The sequence below is a fragment of the Callospermophilus lateralis genome, unplaced genomic scaffold, assembly GCF_048772815.1.
Source record: "Callospermophilus lateralis isolate mCalLat2 unplaced genomic scaffold, mCalLat2.hap1 Scaffold_329, whole genome shotgun sequence".
Taxonomy (NCBI): Eukaryota; Metazoa; Chordata; class Mammalia; order Rodentia; family Sciuridae; genus Callospermophilus; species Callospermophilus lateralis.
In genome coordinates this window covers 1,081,806-1,098,385 of record NW_027513853.1, presented here as the reverse complement: position 1 = coordinate 1,098,385, position 16,580 = coordinate 1,081,806, and positions in this window count along the sequence as shown.

Sequence of the window (16,580 nt, the reverse complement as noted above, 5' to 3'; positions counted from 1 at the left end):
CAGCTAGACACAGCACATATGTTACCTATATTATTAGATCCTAAGAGATATTATAGGACATTCTAAGGGTGGGAAACATGGTGCCTCTTACCCCTGAGAGTTTTCTCACCAGGGGACTGCTTCCCTGTACATTTCCACAGTCAGAATCCCTACAAATACTGGTAAAGATTGACACACATTTGAGTCAAGTTCACAATAAATTCAGGAAAGTGAATTCAGGAATTTTAGAATACATCAACTATTATCAATGGGTTATTTTTTGCTTCAGTTTATATTGGCCAAATGATTTATCTTCTCTCACTCCTTTTTAAAATAATCTTCTAAGTCATTCATGGGCCAAATACATGAAAAATGGAAATATCCTGAGATTTATGTAGAAAACTTTCACAATAAAATGTAAATCTTTGTTCATTATCTTTCCATTATTAAGTGTTTAGTAGTAACTATAGACATACTGTAGAAATAATGTATAAAATGTTCAATGGATTTATTCTGTGAGGAGTTATAAATCTAAGATTGCACTGGATAGCTGCCACTGTCTTCTAAATGTATTACAAGACAATGTTGGTAAGTGCTGTGCATTTAAAGATTACTTTGTTATCAAAACAGCCAGATAACTGGATATTAGAGAGCTTGCTTAAAGCCACACTCCATAAACAAAAAAATATTTTAAGTTCCAATATAGTTCATATTACTTTCTTTACTCCACCCATCCCCAGCATTAATGATTGAACCCAGGGGTATTTTACCCCTGAGCTATATCCCTACCGAACCCCCATTCCTTTTGTAATTGGTTCTTCCTAAGTAGTTGAAGCTGGTCTCAAACTTATGATCCTCCTGCCTCAGCCTCCAGATTCACTGGAATTCAGTTACACACCACCAGTGCCCATCTGTTCATATTATTTTTTACATGTTGTTGTTACATAAATCTAGAATACTAACTAAATAAATATGTTGATTAATAATCTTAATAAGGTGGTGATCATATGGTAGCAGGACATTTAGCAAAAACAAAAAATCAGAACAAGATGAAAGTCTTTGTGTTACACATTTCTATTGTTTGTTTATAGAGAACCTTTCTTAGACATGTTAATCCTTTATCCATATTCCCATTTTCTTAACATCAGGTCCCCCACATTCCAACTTCCTCCATAGGTAGGTCAACCTATTACCATCATTTAAACTTCTCATAATTATTTTTATCTCTGTACCTTCCTACATGAGTTTCCCCCATTATTAAATATTTTCATAATGCCTCCTCAATCAATTCCCAAATTCTCTAATTCTTTTATAATTCAGCTCAATTTTCATGCATTTATCAAGACTTCTGACTAATGCCAGCTCATATTTAACTTCCACAACTTCAAATTCCTCTAGCACTTATCAGCTGTTCATATAAAATCATGATCTTGCTTGGATATAGAAATTATTTTCTTGGAATAACAAAAAATGAGGCATGTTCTCACAAATGGATTTCAAATTCTTTGAGGAAAGAGCTCAAATAATGCATTTGATCTCCTATAATATCTGCCACAGTAATGCTACCATGCAACCATGGGCATCTCTTTGTGCTCTTAGCACAATACAGTGCATTATAGATATAGAAGTAGGTAAAAATATTGTCTGTGCATAGAGTAGATTATAAATAATGTTTTATATACAAATGAATCAATGAATGAATGGATTGTTTATAGCCACCTTGTGTACCCTTCTTGGATTTGGGTATTTTTCTCCTGGGCTCTAGAATTTCCATGGAAGGGCCTCCTTTCCAACCATTTTCTTTTCAATTCACCTTCCAATGCAAACATAAAACTGTATCTCTTATCATTAAATTAGCAGCATTTAATTCTAACAATTATTAGAACTTCAAGTGTGTGCCTAAGGCAAATAATAAACTCTAATCTTCAGAGCAGTATGAATACAAGGGGGCACTGAGCTAAGAGTCACTAAACTAGCCTTTATTGTAAGATATTGGACAGGTCATTGGCAACATTAGACTTGTTTTCTCACATGTTCACTCTCTCAATGCTTGTTTCACAAAGTGTTGTACATGATCCAACAACATGGGCATCACCTAGTAGCATTTTAGAAATGCAGAAATTCAGGACCCAGCCAAGACCTACTATATTAGAGGTCTGCATTTTTACAGGATCCCCAGTGGATCTATATCACATTAAAGTTTGAGAAGAACTACCCTAGACTATGAGATTTTTGAAGATGGAGACTATATCTTTTTGCAATTGTATCCTCTACATCTATTACTAAGCCTGGCACATAGCAGCCATTCAATAATTTGTCAAAAGAATGAATTAAAATGTTAAAAAAGGGGGAGGGTGCCTAAGGTTGTTTGTTTCTCTGGTCCTTTCCAAGTTCAGTACTCTACAATTTTAGGTCAAGACTGGCTTATTTCAACATACACAAAATGGGAATTACAACTAAATCTTGCTTGGCTAATATCTCTGGCTTACTTTTTTTTTCATTTCCTCAGTGATAATGTATATGCCAATTCAAATAACAGTATTTAAAATTAAATTAATTGAAAAACACAGGAGACTAAAGGGGTTGTGTGTTCTTTCTATAATCTGTATTTGTATAATCTCACAGAGATACAGTATCTTGGCATTAAAAATATTTAATAAGTTTTTAGAAGTGAAAAAAAAGTTATCCTAGCCAGCTGTTTTTATAGCTCCTGTCTACTAGCTGGCTTTAAATAATAACAAGAGAAAGAGAATGTATACCATTATTTACAGATGCTGTCAAAACTTGTGCACTGAATTTCTTACCCCACTTCCACTACTTGTCTCTGGCTTTCAGAGAGTTTAAATAATCTCACACCCACTCATGAGCTTCTGGTAGTCCCAACTCACTTGGCTTTCAATTTTCTCTAAATATAAATTTCACGAGCTCATATATTCTCTAATAAGACTCAGTTATTTTAGTAACATTCTAAGAACAAAAAAATGCCAAAATATTCATATTGTAATAACATCTGCTAATATGATACTCCCACTGCAGTTTGAAAATACAGGGTTTGTTATCCATTTATCAATAATGCTGAACAGGAAATATCTGTATGTAGGATCACTGGGTGCTAGCTTGTAGGCATCCAAAATACATAAAGGCTTTCACTTATTTCTGAAAAATCTGAATAAATGAGCTACTTTAATTCCTAGTTTTATTTATTGAGTCCCTACACAAATTAATGTAAATGTGCTACTTGCATAATTTCTATGACCAATAATGGTTTCTTTCTGAAAACCTCCAGGAAATTCTCAGTCTTTGACTTTCCCAAGTTCTAACCCCTTATAAAATGAGTGAACTGCTTACCTTTGTGGATCTGTGGGAACACCTGGTATGGTAAGCAGTGACAGCTGCTGAAGCAGAGAAATGGAAATGGGTGGGGAGGGGGAGTACAGCTTTGTAAATGTTCTACACTAAAACACCATTGCTATTTCAGAGCATATAGGGTGAAAGTCAGGATATAGCAAGAAGGTAATATTTCTGTAGGATGAAGCTTTATGTTTCTGACTCTTTTTTGTGCCCCAACACCAAATGGAATTACAAGGTTAACTATATGCCTGTCCCTTCTATCCTGTATGGTCCTAACATTTATAATGCAAACTCCTCAACTATTCAATGGTATTATAAATATACCCATAACTGACCTTGCTAAAAGAATGGTGAGGAATTGATCACTGATGTCAGAATGCTAATCAATCATGGATGAAAATAATGATGTTTGTTTATTACTACTAAGATTTAAGCAGAATCTCTGCTAGAATGTATAATAGCCTAAAGTTGAAAACCTTACAAGGGAAGAGACATGAACCAGATTGCCACAAATGAATTTGAAAGCTGACTAAAAAGCAAACCATCTAATTCCACACATAGCACTATTTGTACATTTTGAATCTATTAATATCTTAGTTCAGTTTATTTAATGGAATACCATAGACTGAGTCATTTAAGCGGCACACATTTATTTCTCATGGTCTGGAGGCTGGCAGAATCCAAGAACAGAGTGCCAGTATAGTCAATCTGTGGAGGGCCCACATTCTGGTTTGTAATCAGCGATTTTCTGGTTGTATCCTCACACAGCAGAAAGGGAAGAGGGAAGAAGATCTCACATGTCGTCTCCTCATTTTATAAGGGCACTAATCCTGATCATGAAGGCTCTACCCTCATGACCTAATTGCTTCCCAAAGGCCCTGCTTTCAAATACCATCACATTGGGATTAGGGTTTTAACATATGAATTTGGGGTGAGAGGACACAAACATTCAGTCCATTGCAGCTGATAATGTATATAAACAGAATGATTTAAGAATCCAACTTCCTTCTTTCTATACTTATAATATTCTTGAGACACACACACACAAATCCAGCAGCTTAAAAACTCCAGTCACTCACAAAGGAAACATTATTAGCTGCTCTCAGTCATTTGACTGCATTTTCCTGAAAAGTCATTAATTTTATATGGTAGCTTAGGTCTCTGTGGCTTCTTCCCACCAGAAATCAAACTCCAGAACTGACCAGTTGCCAGTGATCTTTAAAATTGCCTGGCAGGCTCTAAAATCTAATTGACCCTGTTTAAGTACAATTCTGACAAGAGATACAAAACTGGATGTACTAGTTTCCTAGGACTGCTGTAAAAACTGGACCATACACTGGGTGGCTCAAAACCACAAAATCTTATTCTCTCATAGTTCTAGATGATAAAGGTCTGAAATCAAGGTACTGACAGCTGTCCTCGATTTGTGGCAGCATTACTTTTGTCTGTGCCATCATCTTCCCATGGCCACCTTCTCTCTGTCTAGATTATCCTCTTCTTTTTTTATTATTTTTTATTGTTGGTTGTTCAAAACATTACATAGTTCTTGACATATCATATTTCACACTTTGATTCAAGTGGGTTATGAACTCCCATTTTTACCCTGTATACAGATTGCAGCATCACATCGGTTACACATCCACTGTTTTACATATTGCTATACTAGTGTCTGTTGTATTCTGCTGCCTTTCCTATCCTCTATAGATTGTCCTCTTCTTATAAGCACAACAGTCACATTGGATTATGGTCCACCCTCATTCCATATGACCTCATCTGAATCTGGTTATACCTACAAATACCCTATTTCTAAATAAGGTCACACTCACAGGTACTAGGACTTTAATGTATCTTTTAGGAGGAGATAATTCAACCCACCACACTGGGCAAAATGATGTCTGGATACCCCTTTGGGTTCTATCTTTTTTTAATTTTTCTATTCAAATGTTGAGCAAGAAACCCCATTACATTCTAAATCATTAATTTTGCTGTTTTATTTTAAAACACTGACTAAATATGAAACACAATAGATGTAAGCACAGAGATTCAATTTACTAACTTTAATATCACTTTTTAAGTATTCTCAGGATCCTACACTGGATAAATACATATCTCGGAATTAGAATCAAGTACACAGTCATTAAAGACCAAAACCACAGATGTCACAGGCTCCATGTGGTCAATGTCTTTAAGCAGACAGTCCGCTACAATCTGTACCAACTGACACTTCCAGGTGGTTTACAAGAGAAGCCCCAGGGAGGCTGCATTGTTTCAGTGTAGCCTCAGGACAACATATATCACAGAAATAAACTTTAATTTTTTTTTCTTCTCTTCATTGATCCAGGTGCTTCTTAATTGCCTTCCTTCTTCCCTGTAAATTTGTCCTGGGAAGAAGTGAGTACATAATTTCTATGATTTGATGAAACGTGAATATTTACATGGATGGTAATGTTGGATGAAATCACTATCCCTACTCTGAACTGACAACCAGTCACACTGGCAGGATTGTGTAGGGGTGTCTTAAGAAAAGTACAGTGTAAGACAAGCTCTATTATAAGCCAGTGGGGTATGCATGTAAAAGAAAATGATGAGTCAATTCAGCACTGCCAAGGAAAATGCTTTTCTAGAAGCATTTTTGGAATATTTTGCTCCTGGTTCTGATTAACCTAAATGCAAAATGAAATGAACAGATGGCTATGACATTTGTTATACCATAGGGACAAATGGTGTACTGAGTCCCTTACAACTAAGCCTTTCTGGGCCTTTTAACTCTCAAAACTCAGTTTATTGCTTACCCCAGACTCTCAGATCAGTTATGCTCCTAGGCAGAAGAAAGTTAGGAAGCTCTAGGACAGCCAGAAGCTGACCTGTTCAAAAATCAAGCTGCTTTGCTGGTATCCCTATGCTGTGCTATACTGTTTGTGTGTTTGTGTGTGTGTGTGTGTATCAAATTCCAGTATGTGGCCTAATACCTATAATTAGATCTTGGTTTTTCTGCCTCAGCAACTAAATCTCTGACTTAGTTTTTAGAACATGTCTCTAAGTCTAGGAATATGACTGATTATTGAATCCTAAGAGAACCTCAAGTCCATCCAAAATCTCAGTTCCTATTGCTGGCTTCCTGATGCCCACAGGTTTATCTGAAGCCAGGAGCTTCTACTGATGTCTGCACTGTCTCTCAGGACTCAATAGTAGACCTCCTTGAGACTAGGGCTGCAGCTCAGTGGTAGAGCAGTTGCCTAGCACATGTGAGGCACTGGGTTCAATTCTCAGCACCACATATAAATAATTAAAGTTACTGTGTCCATCTACAATTAAAAGAATCTTTAAAGAATTAGCAGACTTCTTCTGATCCCATTTTTGAGTCTCCTATCCTATATTCTTCTGTTCCTCTTCTAGTAATCAGATAGAGGGTCTGGTCTTCCTTGGTGTGACCCTTTCTAAAATCCAGTAATGATTTAGGATAATAATTTTTAGAGCCATAACTCAAAATAAGCAATTGGCCAAAATATAAGAACCTTACATAAATATTAAGTGTAGTCATATATTGATTTTCTTCAGAGATCAACTGGGATATTGTGACATTGTCTACTAGTATTTGCATTGCATATTGTGCAGGTTTGGGAATTCTATGTCTTCCCAGATTATCTAGTTGCTTTTTAACTCCCTTCTTTCTTCTTCCTTCTACCAATGGATAGGTTCAAGCTTATGTTTATCTGTTTATTGTGATTCTTCATTTCAAAAACTGTTTCAAGCTTAAATCTTGATGATGGCTCTGATTTATACAGGTTTCATAGTCATTCTGGAAACTTCTTTTATTTGATTATAGCTTTCAAATCTACCAGATGAGGAACATTTACTTAATAGGAAAGCACTCATTATAAACTAAATTATGTTCCCCCAATTTTATATGTTAAAGTCCTAACCCACAGTATCTCAGAATGTATATTTTGTAATAGGGCCTTAAAAAGGTAATTAAGGTTAAATGAAGTCATATGGCCAGGCCATAATGCAATCTGTCCTTATAAGAAGAGGGAGAAACACCAGGAATCACACACAGAGATAAAAAGGCATGTGAACTGGGCATGTGGCACATGCCTGCAATCCCAGCAATCTGGGAGGCTGAGGGGACGGGGCTCACAAGTTATAGATCAGCCTCAGAAACTTAGTGAGACCCTGTCTCAGAATTTTTTTTAAAAAATGGGCTGGGGATGGAGCTCAGTGGTAAAAAGGGTAAAAAGGAAGCTACCTTCCAGTACCTTGATCTTAGACTTCTCACCTCCAGGTTATGAGAAAATAAGATTCTGTGATTTTAAGCCACATGATTTAAGCCACCAGTACTTTTTTACGCAGCTCTAGCAAAACGAATATACCTCCTTTAACATCACAAACCCTCATGTCAAGAACAAAGAGAGAAAAAGGTAGGAATTGCTGAACATTTATAAAGGGTCTTTTTGTCCCCCCATATTCATCAAATGTTGAAGAATAACTATGAGGAAATGATGAGGTAATGAATTGTACACAAAACAAAAACAATAAAAAAGAAGAGGCCTAAGAAGCCCGTAATCTTGTAGCATACTTGAGAATGGGAAAGACAGTAGAATGAATTGGATATAACTTTCCTAATGGGAATTTATATTCCATGTATTTATGATATGTCAAAATACATTCTACTGTCATATATAACTAAAAAGAACAAACAAAGAAAAAATTTTAAAAAGTACTAGCATTGACCCAGAAAACCTGATCTAAGCTTTGCAACTTACTATTTGACTAATGCAACTCTTTATACTTGTATTTTCTTTATTAATCAGCTTTTCATTACTATCAAAATACCAGATGCAGGCTACTTTATAAAGAAAAGATGTTTCTTTAGCTCATAGTTTGGGAGACTGGAAGTCCAAACAGCATGGCGTTTGGACTTCCATTGGTTGCATCACATCATAGTGGGAACACATGTGCATCTCTGTGTCTGTGTGATCTCTTTTTCCTCTCCTTATAAAGCTATCAGAATTCAATCATAGTAGTTCTACTCTAATAATTCAATCATAGTAGTTCTACTCTAATATACTAATATTATCACTTCCAAGGCACCACCTCTGAACACCATAGTTTAATGCATTTTTCACTCTCAACACCATTAGGATAGGACTTTGGGGATTAAACTTCTACACAAGTTTGGGGATAAACCATACTCAAACCATATTATTTTCTCATATATAAAATGGAGAAAATAATAAAATTTCCTTATAAGCTATTTACTATATTAATTAAGATAATAATGAATATAAAGGAGTTAACAGAGCACTGGCCCAATATATGCACTCATTAAATGCAAATTATTATCATTGACAATATTCTACTTACTAAGCTATTAAGAACCTAGAAATTATTCAGGATATCAGGAGTACACTCACTGTTTCCCAGACCTCATTTGCACTATATTTTTACTCCCTCAACCCTTATATAGCTTGCAGAATAAAGAAATGCAAAACCTAGAATGTGATCATGGCTAGGAAGCTGGTTTAAATATTTGAAAAGGCATGTGGTTTTCATTTTCCTGAAAGAAAAGTCAAAGTCTGAGTTTATAGTGTCAGGCCACATATAATGACACAACACAACTTTGGATTCTACATTAGTGGATCCAGGCGGTCAGGCATAAACCATTGCAAATCTGATCAGTCACAGGTCAGCATTTGACCTTTGAAGTTCAAACTGGGTTTAAATAAAGAAATAGCAGAATTTAGGCCTGGAGATGAAGAAAAGGAGAACAGATGGGATGGTTCACATAGAAGCATGGCTGAAGTAGGACACGAAAGGTGACTGGCAGCCTGCTCTCTGTTCTGACTCACGCGTGCTTAGGGACAAGTAGGAGTATACTGGATGAGACAGTGTTCTCTACATACTGGTGACAACAGAAGAGCTTCATGATTCCCAGGGAGTCCTGAGAGTTCTAAAAGCCTCCTTACCTATTTTTACAAGGGTATATGACTCTGGGAAATTAACATATAGATATGTCAGTGTATGGATCAGGTATAACAGTAGAAACTAGCCTGAGCTTCTAGATTATCTGCACTTTGACTGTAGCTTTGATCTTGCTCACTGTATCCACCATGTATTTTTAAAATTTTATTTAAATTGTATATATGTGAGGTATTCATTATTTTTTAATTTTGGTGCCAAGGATTGAACCCAGGGCTGAGTCACATCACCAGCCCTTTTTTATTATTGACTTTTTTAAATAAATGACAGCAGAATGCATTATAATTCATATTACACATATAGAGCACAATTTTTCATATCTCTGGTTGTATATAAAGAATATTCACACCAATCTGTGGCTTCATACATGTACTTTGGATAATGATGTCCATCACATTCCACCATCATTGCTAGCCCCCTCCCCACTTCCTTCCCCTCGCAACCTTCTTCTCCAACTCCATCCATTTACCTGAAAATGACATGACTTTATTCTCTTTTATTGCTGGGTTATATTCCATGGTGTATATATGCCACATTTTTTTAATCCATTCCTCTATTGAAGGGTATTTAGGTTGGTTCCACAGTTTAGCTATTGTGAATTGTGCTGCTGTAAACAATTATGTGGCTGTGTCCCTGTAGTAAGTTCTTTTTAAGACCTTTGGGTGTAGACCGAGGAGAGGGATAGCTGGGTCAAATGGTGTTTCCATTCCCAGTTTTCCAAGGTATCTCCATACTGCTTTCCATATTGGCTGTACCAATTTGCAGTCCCACCAGCAATGTATGAATGTACCTTTTCCCCCACATCCTCTCCAACACTTATTGTTATCAATAATAATAGCTATCATTCTGACAGGAGTGAGATGAAATCTTAGAGTAGTTTTGATTTGCATTTCTCTAATTACTAGAAATGATGAATATGTGTATATTTTTAGTTGTTGTTGAAAACAATACCTTTATTTTATTTATTTATTTTTCTGTGGTGCTGAGGATTGAACCTAGTGCCTTGAACGTGCTAGGCAAGTGCTCTACCACTGAGTCACAACCCCCACTCCCCAGCTTTTTTAATATATTTTATTTAGAGACAGTGTCTTGCTGAGTTGCTTAGGATCTTACTAAATTACTGAGGGTGGATTTGAACTTGAAATCCACCTGCCTCAGTCTCTGGAGTCATTGGGATTATAGGTGGTTGCCACCAAACCCAGCCAGAATGTTGTTTTCATATACTTAATTTGATATGTATATACACAGTGAAAGGATTACTGTCGTCAAACAAATAAACATGTCAATTGTCTCATGTACATACCTTTCTTTTTACAGATATTCTTTTCTGTTTATACTAGGGTTGGTTAGGGGAGAGAATATACTGGAAAGGAAAACAGAGGCTTTGATGAGAATAATGAGTGAGATATAGTGTTTATCTTGTGCTGTCCTAAATGCTTTGCACATAATTATCTCATTTAATCCTCCCAGTATCCCTGTGAGGTAGTTATTATTATTATCCTTATTTTCCAGATGCTACTCTGAGGCACAGCGAGACTGAGTAGTAAGTGGTTGAATCCAGGATTCAAAACTTATCAGTTGATCTCCAGTTTCCCTGGTACCAATACTGAGCATCTACTAGTACCTTAATAAATATTTGCCCAGAGTGAATAAATAAATGTCAAATACTAAAATTGGTTGCAATTTTATGTGTGTGCCCTGATTCTCTGAGACTGAAATTATATTGGCTATAAAGAAGTGTTTTCTACAGTTCTTCACTATTTCCCCCTGTAGTCATTGCTAACAGGTAACTGGTGCTAATAGTAGAAATAAGATTTAGAGTCAATGCTTAATAGGCAGTTTACACTTACTATGTTTACAAAAACACTCTTTTATTCCCTAAACTTGCCCTACCTTCAGCCTTTCTGATCTCAATCCTACTGACTTTTTCTTCCAAACATCTGCAAAAACTGACCACATCTCACTATTGCCATTGCTACTACCTTGGTCCAATCACTGCCAATGACTTTATAGATTATGACAAAAACTGTCTTCTTCCATTTTGGACATTTCTTTAGCAGCCAGAGATATCCGAATAATCATCTAAGTCAGATCATGTCATTCCCCTGCTCCACTTCAATGGCTCCCAAAGACCTTACCTATAATGGCCAACAATGGCCCACAAAGCTCTACAAGATCTCCCTACCCACCACCATCTTAGCTCCCTGACCACATTCTCTGAATTTCTGTTCCTCCCATATTCATTGCACCCCAGTCATACTAGTCTCTAATAACTAATGAGGAATGTTCCCCACATGGAGAATGTTCCTCTATCTGCCATATATCCCCCATACCTATATAGCTCATTCCTTACCCTCTTCAAGTCTGTGCTTATTATGTCACCTTAGTGAGACACATCCTGACCATCCTGTTTAAAATAACTTTCTAGGGCTGGGGATGTGGCTCAAGCCGTAGCGCGCTCGCCTGGCATGCGTGCGGCCCGATCCTCAGCACCACATACAAACATTGTGTCTGCCAAAAACTAAAAAATAAATATTAAAAATTCTCTCTCTCTCTCTCTCTCTCTCTCTCTCTCTCTCTCTCTCTCTTTCAAAAAAATAAAACAACTTCCTCTCCTCATAGTCCTGATCTCTTTATCCTGCTTTACTGAATTTTTCTGAAAAAATTACTTTCTCTTCTCATAGTCCTCATCTCTTTATCCCACTTCACTGAATTTTTCTATTGAACAGCATCTAGGTTGGTTCCACAGTGTAGCTATTGTGCATTGTGCTGCTATAAACATTGATGTGGCTGTGTCCCTGTAGAAACCTGTTTAGAGCATACAAGTTACTGATGTGCTATGTTAAATGTATCCCTCTGCTTTAGTCAGCTTTTTCATTAATGTGAGCAAAAGACCTGCCAATAACAATGTAAAAGAGGAAAAGTTTATTTGGGCTCATGGTTTTAGAAGTTCAGTCCATGGCCTGCCAACTCCATAGGTCTGGGCTTCAAGGGGAGGTAAAACATCATGGTGAAAGGATGTGGCAAAGAAAAGCAGCTCAGGACTATAGCAAAAGGAAGCAGAGAGAGCTCCAGTCTCCAAGGTCAAAATATAACCCCCAAAGGAACACACTACAGTGACCTACCTCCTCCAGCACACTTACCTACAGTTACTAAGCAGTAAATCCATATCAGTGGATTAATCCACTGATTAGGTTACAGCTCTTGTAACCTAATCATTTCACCTCTCAACATTCTTATATTTTCCCACATATGAGCTTTTGTGGGACACCTCATATCTAAACCATAACACTCTCCCTCCACTGGACTGTTAACTCTACTAGGGCAGGTCTTTTTGTTTTTTATACACTTATATATCCCAAGAAGCAAGAAGAGTATTTGTCACAGAGTTAGCACTCAATTAATATACGCTTGGTAATTGGATGGAAGATTCCTATGTGAGCTATTGATAAATACATCTCAGGTTTAAGACAATTTATGTGGTTGTACTTAAAGTGATATTTCAAGCTAATTCAGGCCAATGATAAGCTTTTCCAGTAGGTAAATACCACCACTACTCCCTTATTACCACTACTGGAATTTGTTTAAAACTAGTATAGGTATATTCAGAGTGTACTCGTATATTCTATTTACATCCAACAAACCTTATGGTATGCACAAAGCAAACCCACCATCCAGAATAAAATGTAAAACAGCAAACAAAAATGTCTAAATAAAATGGCACTTTCAAAAACCTGACCTACATATGAGCATATGAAAATAGACTGTTCCAAATGTTAACAGTAAAACTGATTAACTTATGAATTAAAATCCATTTATACATATATTTAGGCTAAACTCATAAAAATTGTTTTTAACTTAAAATTTTTGCATTTTTTTCTTTGTTGTTAAAAAATAATTCACAGTCAAGTGTCATGATGTGTTCCATAAAACTTTTCCATTTGCAGAAAATTAAAAATGCAATTAACTGTTGCAAAATAGTATATGTGCATTATAAAAATATTAGAAAATAAAAGTAAGCAAAAACTTAAAACTAAGCCTTCACATTGCTACCCCCAAAGATTCCCTATGTCAATTTTATAATGAATATATATGCTACTTAACTTTCTTTGGAATGTATAGATACAATAGGTAAGTTTATATAGTTTTGTCCCAAATAAGATCATACTGTTTAACACCTACTTTTATTCTCTTTTTTGGCGTACTGGGGATTGAACACAGGGGTGCTATCCCACTGAGCTACATCCCCAGTCCTTTTTACTTTTTTATTTTGAAACAGGGTCTTGCTAAGTTGCCCAGGCTGTCCTCAAACTTGTGCTCCTCCTGCCTCAGCCTTCCAAGTTAACACCTGCTTTTCTTAAGTCAGTGATCTATACTTTTCAATATTTCATCTCATTTAACACTCAAACCACACTGAAATTTCTCCCCAATTGAACAACAACAAAAAAATTTTACAGCTGGTTTGTCAAAAATGGCACCTAAGGGCTATGGCTATAGTTCAGTGGTAAAGTGCCTGCCTCACATGTGGAAGGCACTGGGTTCAATCCTCACCACCATATAAAAATAAATCAATAAAGATAATTTGTCCATCTACAACTAAAAAAACATATTTAAAAAATGGCCCCTAATTAAGGACAATACATTGAAAAAATATTTTTAAAGTAATAGCAAACTGAACATTTTATAACTGCATTATTTTTATTTATATATTTGATGCTGGGGATCAAACCCAGGGCCTTATGCATGCTAGGCAGGCATTTTACCACTGAGTTATATTCCCAAGCTCTGCATTATTTTATCTTAAAAATTCTAAAACACTCATTTGAAAATATTTTAATTGCTGCATTTATATGAATGTAATTTAAACCTCATTCAAAATAAATTAATCAGTGATTAAGTGAATAAAATTATAGGCTAATTATTAAAAATTAAGAGAACTCAACTATAAAAACAAAAAAAACTTATTTAATTACAAGAAAAAGCTTTAGATCATTATATTTGTTCAAAAATATATATAGTACCATAGAACAATTCACTTAAGTTTTGATCAGCATGGTCATTACTCATCAAAAACTGATTGTTTAAACTTTTATTCATCACTTTTGCCATATGATAGTGTTCTGTGGCATTTTATTAAACATTTTCAGTCAGAACTTGATTCTGTAAATCTTAGTGATTATCAAGGGTCATGTGATAATATAAGCAATACCCTAGAATTAATGGAAAGTATAAATTATTTGTATTCAACAACTGTTTTTCTTAAATGAACTTTGAATTTACATTTTATTGTTGTTAAGAACAATGAGAGAGACCAAGATTGTGGCTCACTGGTAGAGCGCTTGCCTAGCATCTGTGAGGCACTGGATTTGATCCCTGGCACCACATAAAAAAAAACAAATAAAAAATAAGGTATTGCGTCCATCTACAACTAAAACAATATTTTAAAAAAGAACAATGGGAGACTTACTATCACGATTTTATGAACAAATTTTCTTTCTAAATATAAAATACAAGTACACAATATTTATAAAATTAATGAATTCATTCATTTGTGAAGACCCTACTCTGTCCTTATATGTCTGAGATTTGGCTATTATGTAAAAAAAATCCCATTACTCTCAAGTGTCACTTTGCATAATGTTTGTTGTTGTTGTTGTTGTTGTTTTTTAAGTCTGGAAATAAGGTATTGAAATCTTTGTTAACACTAGAGGGTTACCCCAAAGATAAAACTAGCATATGGTCAGATTAACGTGTTATTTATTGAACAAGCGTATGGCAGTTTCTTATAAACTAAAAATGGAACTGCCATACAACACAGGAATTGCACTCTTGGAAATTTATACTACAAAATTGAAAACTTACATTCATGCAACACACCTACACTGGAAGGCTCACAGCTCTATTTAAAGTAGCCCGAAAGTGGGAACAATTTAAATGTCCTCCAGGAGGTGATTGGATAAATAGACTTTGGTATATCAATATCATGGAAAACTACTCAGCAATAAAAAGGAAGGGCCAATTGATAAAGAAAATGATCTAAATGAATCTCCAAAGATTTCAGCTGAGTGAAAAAAACGTCATTCCTAAGAGGTATGATTTATTTTATACAATATTATTGAAATGAATAATTCATAGTAATGGAAAACAGATTAGTAGTTAACAGTTTAGGGACAGGGTAGATGTTGCAGAAGATAGTAATAGTGGTCAACACAAGGAAGCCACATGAATCTGCTTTGTATCTTGTCTTTGCTAACAGATGCAAGAATCTATACTTGGGATACAATTTTGTAGAAATAAATAAATATACACACATAAATCAATACAAGTGAAATTGGGGAAATTTGAATGACATCAGTGGATTGTAATAGGTGAATTATGATTATGATACTGTACTGTAGTTCTGAAAATGGTTATCATTGGGGGAAACTGAGTAAAGGGTACATGGACTCTCTCTGTATTACTTCTTACAATTACATGCAAATCCACAATTATTTTTAAATATTCACAATCAAACGTTCACAGCAAAAATTTTTACAACTGAAAAACATCAGCGTTACTTTTTGCTTCATGTGTTTACTTTTTGAACAAGCTTTTTGGAGAGACCCTAGAAGGCACAGTTGCATTCTGTATAAACAACTATTTCCAACTTCAAGGGATATATGAAAAGAGGAAGAATTTTTATTAAAATGATAATAATAGACCAGTCTTTCTTTTACTTTCTAAAAAATCTTTAGGGATATTTGGAAAATAAGATTATATAGTTATATGTTTTATGAAGTACAATTATTCAACTTAGTTTTTTTGTATGATTATTGCTTGGATAGTCAGAGCTGGACCCACTTAAGGTGTATGGACCAGGATAGAGGTAATTGGTCCCAATTAATGTTTAATGAGGGAGAAATAAAATCAGAACCTTCCATGGATGCCTCTTCAAGGATGAGGGAATGTAAAAAGAACATTTGAAAAAAGTAAAGTTCAGGTAGAGATATCAGAAGGCTATGGAGCAAAGTCCCCATCCCCTGGGTGCTTTTGTGAGGAAAGGAGAATGTGAAAATGAATTCTGAAAGAAAAAAAAACAATCAGGGAAAGCTATGATAAGGTGATTGGTTAAAGAACTTACCTAATATATCCCTGTGTACTTCTGCAAGGATGGAGGAATGAACATAGAACTTTCTTGAAGTATGGATCAGGAAAATTGACAGAATGGGATTGGTTAAAAAAAAACAAAACAAAACCACCTTTCCGTGGCAAGATTGCCTTGGAGGGTCTTA